The sequence below is a fragment of the Pan paniscus genome, chromosome 5 (assembly GCF_029289425.2).
Source record: "Pan paniscus chromosome 5, NHGRI_mPanPan1-v2.0_pri, whole genome shotgun sequence".
Taxonomy (NCBI): Eukaryota; Metazoa; Chordata; class Mammalia; order Primates; family Hominidae; genus Pan; species Pan paniscus.
The window spans coordinates 119,274,720-119,280,719 of NC_073254.2; positions in this window are offsets into that span (position 1 = coordinate 119,274,720).

Consider the following 6,000-nt stretch of genomic DNA (forward strand, 5'->3'; position numbering starts at 1 on the left):
TTTCACTTGCAGAAATATGTCCTTCAACTATTAGTGTACAAAATACAAAATGTATTACCTGTTTAAAATATCCAAAAACTAAAAATAAGCCATCAAAAGGGGATTGGTTAAATAAGTATGGTACATTCATCAATTAAATCCTATTGCACTTTTAAAAAATAAAATGGATCTATATATGCTAATAAAGGTAAATATCCAGTATATATTATCAAATATAAAAGTAATAAGCCCAATAGTAGATAAAATTTTATAAAATAAATATTGGCTATGCATGGGGGAAAAACCTAGAAAATACTACATTGGAGGTGATTTGGTTGTTTTCCTCTTTTACGTTATAAATTTATATATTGCTTTAATTTTTATACCAACATATATTAGTTTTAGAATCAGATCAGTAAAGTTTTTTAAAGAAATTTAGAGACTTCTAAATTTTTTCTTTATTTTATTGTTGAAGAAACTGGAACCCAGAGAATCACACAAGGAATGATTTCTGCCTTTTACATCGTTCACTTTTTTGGCTATCCTCTAACTCTTTGGGAAGCTAGCTTCCCTTCCCTATCTGGAAGAGAGAGATCTATTCTCATTTAATCAGTCTAGGGTGTGGCCTGAGCACTGGGATTTTTAAAATCTACCTAGGTGCTTCTGAAGTGCAGCACCCAAGTTTGCAAACCACTGTTTCATATAGTATGTACTTAATAAGTAGGACTGATTGTAATTATAAATCTGATGAGGCTCCAAATGACTGTGATCATGCCTAACATATAACCCCCTATAATACCATTCTATCATAAATCGCATACACCATGCTGTAATAAAGAGCAGAGAGAACTATATAATTTAGCAGCTAGGTCTTACCTAAACATTTTCTTTAAAAAGCAAAAGAAAATGTACCAATCAGATATGGGCATATAATTCCGGCTGGCCAATTAGAATATACATCCTGCAGGACATAGGGCTTGGTTCAGGGATGAATATGTGACACAAACACAGTCAATTCAAATCATTCTCAGGAACTCCTATAGATACAGAAAGAGAGGATTTCATACCTTTTACTTTCAATCACTATTCATGAGTAATATCTAAGTTTGAAACTACCTAGGCATATCTTTTGCCACAAAATAGAAAAATTAAACCTGAAAATGAATCCAAAGAAATAAAGAAAATCTGGGAGAGCAACAATGTTCTATTGACATCCATAAAGCCACTGGATCCAGTTGGGCCTAGGGCTTGCTCCATCCTCTTGAAATTCCTGTTTTTGCTAACTAGTGTGAGGGAGTTTTGCAGAAAACGGCAACTACAGATGATTGCCAACATTGCAGAGCTCAAAGGTGCAGAGCAAGGGCTAACTCCCCATCCTACCACTCCCCCTCCAACCCACCCATTCCAATAGCTGTCCCACCACACAGATGCCCCATCACAAGGCCTGCGGTGGTGCTGGTGTTCAGATGCTACCTCTTCGGTACAAATGTACACTTGTATAAATCCTCTGGAAGAAAACTTCACAAAATGCATTATGAGCCTTCAAAATATCTGCACTTCTGTGTGACAAGGGGAAAATGTGTTGATGAATGGTCTTTTTGATCATTACATTTCTCATTGTCAATGAATGCATTGCCTTTCTGATTTTAGTGTTTATACTCTTTGGCTCACAATTGCCACTTAGGAAATAGATCCTACGGAATTTTTTTAAATTGTGAGCAAAGATTTAAGAAGAAAGAGGTTTATATAAAAAAATAGAAAAAAGTGAGATATCCTGAGGTATAATGATAGTGAAGCAAGTTATGACATATCCAAAGAATGGAATATTAAGCAGTAGTTTTAAAAACCTGTTGCACATTTATGGTTTTTAATGACAAGAAAAAATAATTAAGTGAAAAGGTAGGGTTTGTTTCACCTGTTCCATTTTACCATATCTAATGTATCTTAGAAGCATTTCATTAAAACCATCTCTAATTTGGGAAGCAAACTGACGCAGTATAGCCAAGAGTTAGATTTGTGGAAGAGACCTACAGTGGCAGATCATTATTATTATTTGGTTGAAATAATATCAGTACCTACAATATACATCACTGAGCACATTTCCAGTCATATCAAATATTCTTCACATCCCAGCTACCAGAGTTCCTATGAATTGCTTACACAAAATCTTTGTACAAGTAGCCCCAGAATGATGCCCTTGAGGCAAACAACTGAGCAAGATGACAAGAAGGTATGAAGAATTACGTGAAGCTCCCCTACAGGCAATTTTGTTTCTTCCAGACCAGTTACCGAAGTCAGGCACACTAGAGCCCCCAAATAACTAACTAAGGATATTAAGGATATTTTCTCTTTAAAATGAATATTCAGTGTGTCCCCTGGGACTCACTCATGACCAAAAGGGAATATTTTTATCCTGCCACCTGCCTTCTGCTTCCGTAACTGAAAAACAACTCTTCACCTTATTATGTTTTTTGCCAAGAACTATGTTTTATCAGGCAATCTTGCATTTATTGCTTTTCTTGATAGATAGATTCAAAGGTTTTATTAATAGGGTAAAAGTTTAAGAATTATTGTCGATTTGGTTTACTATAGAAAATATCAAAAATCTATACTTAGAAGCAGTGTGGTGCTATAGGGAGTACCAGAGACCAGGGTTCAAATCGTGACTGGGCCTGGAGCGAAACTCCATCTCAAAAAAAAGAGAAAGAAAAAGAAAACATCTTGTGATATTGATAAAAATCAGGCTCTGATACAGTGAGACTGGGATGGAGCATTAGAGTTCCAACAAGCTCTCAGGTGATACCAATACTGCTGGTACACAGACCAAGATATCAGTAGCAAAGCTATATATATCACTGGTTCTCAAACTTGACTAGACCTTTGAATTATCTGAGGAACTTTAAGAAATACTGATGATTGAGTTCCACCCCCAGAGAGTCTCATTAAATTGCTCTGGGGTGTGGCCTGAGTATTGGGATTTCTTTGAATATCCCTAGGTGATTCTGAGGTGTAGCACCCAAGTTTAAAAACCACTGTTCCACATAGTATGTGCTTAATAGGTAGAACCTATTATAAATTCGACAAGCGTTCAGATGACTGTAATTATACTTAACATATAACATACTATAACACTACTCTATAATAAATAATACATACACTGTAATAAAGAACAGAGAAAACTGTATAACTTAACAGATAGATCTTAGCTAAACAATTGTTTTTAAAGCAAAACAGTCAGAGTCTATATAGAATTTAGAGTTTTCTAAACTGTATATGTAACTACTTTAAATGAATGCATATGCAACACTTTAAAGAGAAGTGCTTTGTTTTAAGAGTGTCTCTTCAAATGTATTCCAATGCATGGCACACATAAGAAGGTTTCTGTCCTATCTTGTTAACTACAATGTTTGGGGTTCTTTTAACTGTGCATTCTCATTTCCGACACAGAGTGGAAGCACAAGACACATGATACAATAGGGAAAATGTCGAGACAGCGCTTTCAAACATAGTCATCCAAATGTGAAGGGGCATGCCGTTCAGAAGAAACAGAGTAAGATGATACAGCAAGAAGAGAGGAGAGCAGGTGACGCGATGTGACGCTGACATGCCAGATCAAAGACTCTGACGGGACAGAAACATTTCATTTGGGAATCAAGGGAATTGTTATAAAGTTAAGAGACAGAAGGAGGACTGTGGAAATAATAAGACTGGCTTTCAGCCACCACATCTAAGGACTTTGCCCAGAGGAACTAACTATTCAAGTGCTCATTCAGAACACTCTGACTGAAAGCTTAAATGGAAAGGATCCGGGATTCCAGCGGGATCTGCTTGTCTTTAAATGTCTCCACCCTAATTCAGGGACCTCTGGCCATCTACAGAAGTCACCCATATTCCAACAATCTTCCTCAAAGAGTAACAATCTCTAGCTCTTGAGAAATTATAGTATTCTACCAGTTCACTGACTTTAGCACTTAACTGTGCATTTAGCACTTGCAATTGGACTGACTTATTATACATGCCATTATTTTTTAAGTAAAAACTACTTTGCCATGTTTTTAGACTATTATGTCTTTCTATACTCCCTTAAACCAAATAATTTTATGTCTTCTTAATTTTTTAACTTTTTTCTACCACTTTACTGTTTTGCATAACAAACCCACTGCTTCAAAGAAAATAATTTTAAGCAATTTATTTGGAAAACTGAAAAATAATACCTATTGAGTAGTCTGAAGAGAGAGCACTCTCTAGTTTTGTCAGTTTCTGAGGTTGTCTGAGTTGGGAAAGACATTTATTCTTTTTGACCTTGTTTTTCCATTCATAAGAAACTTTAAAATATGAGAGATTTTGACAAAGTGATACAACATTTCTCAGATGGACACAACATTCAAACTTATTAAGACAAAGGTAGGAGTGGAATTAATATGAACTAATTGTGCAACTTAAAGAAATTTGAATGTACCTGAGACAACAGAATAATGTTTACATTCACCAGGTCATGAATCTTAATAAATGAAGTTCAAGAAATATCATGAAGTTAATAATAATGAGTTTAAAATGTTAAACTAAATATTTCCGTAATGATGACCAGAGTCATAAAAGAAAAAATGAAAAAGTTGAAGATTCTGTCACATGCAGGCAAATGAGAAATCTCAGTAAAGTAAAACAAGGCAAAGAAGTTGGAAGGGCCTGACGCTGGAAGAGAATGTTCCATTCTTGGACCCACTCAGTGGCGCTGAAGGATAGACATGGTTGTATGCGCTGGAGCTGTCAGGTGCAACATGATCTCTAAAGAGTATAGTCACAGAAGATAATGCCTGGCACACAGGGGGGACTCAGTAACTTCTGGATGGATGGGTAAATGAATGTGTCTCCCTATTCAGAATCCAAAAAGAGATATGAGATATTAAGTTACCTATAAAGGGGAATGAAGGATGCAGGAGAAACTCAGCAGCCCCAACAGGCAGGTAGTATCAGGGAGATCCATCAGCAGGTGGAGGAAGGTATTCAAGGAGAGAGAACAGAGAGAACTACCAAAATAAATGGAAGATTGTTGAAACAATAATTAATACATAGGCAAATAACACAAAAACTAAGAAGAAAATAACAACAACAAATGGATATTTTTCTGCAAGGAGAAAACAACAATGAATGGGTCTTTAGTCCTAGACAAAATCTCAATTCTCAGACCTAAGGCATACAGCAAGATATCTCATGACCAGCACACAGCTTTAGGAATCAGAACTAGCACCAAAGGCTGCTTGCTGCTGGGACCTGGAACTCCTGTAAATCTCCCCCTGCCTGGAGGCAGGATTAATCCTCAAGCCCAGGACAGAACTGAGAACTGCAGGTTTGTCCAGCAAGATACAGCCCTTGGGAGAGGAAAAAACAAAGGCTGAAAACCAGACAACCTGGGAAGCAAACAGGATCCTAATGACTACAGAGAAGAGAAATGGGAAGTGAAATGGGATTCCAAGAAAAGTAGAAACAGCAAATCCCATGGACTATTACAAGTCATCTAAAAACACAGCCACTCTGCAATAGCTCTGTGGTTGAGAAGCTTGAATCCTCATGTGGTCTTACTTCCATGAGTAACCCAGCATACTAGTAAGCCAGTAACACAGTTCGAGCCCCAGTTATACTAGTAACCTAGCATACTAGTAACCCAGTGGCACCAGCCATAAACACTCCCTGACTTCCCTTCCATGCAAAGAGACCCGTCCCAGGCTTCTGTCACAAAAGTGAATTCCTGTGATTTAGAATAAACTACTGACAGGAATGCTAAGACTGAAAAAAGATTACATGAAAAATATCCAAGGGTTTCCTTTTCCAAAATCAAAACATAGACCATTTCACACCAAGAGTGAGGATTTCTGCCATCCATTGGGAGGAATGGAAAATAGCCCGTTGAGCCCACAGGAATATTGCTTGCTGGAATAAAGGAGCCAGAGTGTGCAGAGAGTACTTCCCTTTTCAGCTCAGGTCCAGATCTCTTATTGCCTCATCAAGTCAGGCTCAGTGGCT